Genomic DNA, 990 nt, shown 5'->3' with positions numbered 1-990 from the left:
AGCCTTAGATGGAGTTTACCACCCGCTTCGGGCTGCACTCTCAAGCAACCCGACTCGAAGGCGCGGTCCGATCCCGGAACGCTGTGACGGCCTCTACTGGCCTGGCACCATCTGCGGGCCATGGCCCCGTTCAAGGGAGACTTGGACCGTCACGTGCGCCCCGGCAACGAGGCCGGCCCGTACGCCACAACTCTCATACGTGCCGCGACACAAAAGTGCGCGGCGAGATTCGGCGATGGGCTTTTCCCGGTTCGCTCGCCGCTACTAAGGGAATCACGGTTGTTTTCTTTTCCTCCGCTTATTAATATGCTTAAATCCGGCGGGTAGTCCCGCCTGATCTGAGGTCGGAACGTATCGGTTGTTTGTTTCTTAAATTACACGGCAGCCTGCGGTCCGCGCTCCGCCCGTACGGTGACCGCCCGCGTCCGCTTCTCGGAAGCCGGAGAGGTCTCGTGGACTCTCAGCCGGCCCGGCCGCGCTCTCGCGCGGCGGGCGGACGGGGACGTGCCGTTTGACGACGCGAGAACCCGTGACTGTTTGCCGTCACAACTTGGGCGAACGACCGGAGGCGGCCGCGCGAGCGGCTCTCCCCGGTCGAACCGCCAATCTCGCACCACCGGAGCGGCCGACGGGCGTGCCGTCGGACGCCTGCCGGCGGCGCATCGGTCTGGCCGAGTATCCGGTATACGACCCTCAGACAGGCGTGGCCCGGGACCCGCGGGTCACCGAGGCCGCAATGTGCGTTCGACTGGTCGATGTTCGTATAACCTGCGGATTACACGACGACGCGCAGATAGCTGCGGTCTTCATCGATCCACGAGCCAAGTGATCCGCCGCTCGGTGTCGGTTGTTTTTTTGTTTTGTTCGACGAAACTTCTACGAGCCACGCGCCGTGCGCGGGACGCACGACTGGGCACGTACGGGTCTTTCGACGTGTTAACCATCTTTCGGTCCGACGCTCGGGTCGGGGGTCGCGGCGCGCGGGCGGTC

General features: G+C 64.4%; 1 non-coding gene across 1 annotated transcript; it reads right to left on the bottom strand.

Annotated features, from left to right (window-relative positions):
* Window positions 1-687: 687 nt before the first annotated feature.
* Window positions 688-845, bottom strand: LOC115034653. Its single transcript, XR_003839983.1, has one exon. It is a non-coding gene; the product is annotated as a 5.8S ribosomal RNA (ribosomal RNA).
* Window positions 846-990: the final 145 nt, after the last annotated feature.

This window comes from Acyrthosiphon pisum, unplaced genomic scaffold (assembly GCF_005508785.2).
Source record: "Acyrthosiphon pisum isolate AL4f unplaced genomic scaffold, pea_aphid_22Mar2018_4r6ur Scaffold_1958;HRSCAF=2468, whole genome shotgun sequence".
Lineage (NCBI taxonomy): Eukaryota > Metazoa > Arthropoda > Insecta > Hemiptera > Aphididae > Acyrthosiphon > Acyrthosiphon pisum.
Note: the sequence above shows the minus strand (reverse complement) of the source record. Positions and strands in the feature narration are given on the sequence as shown.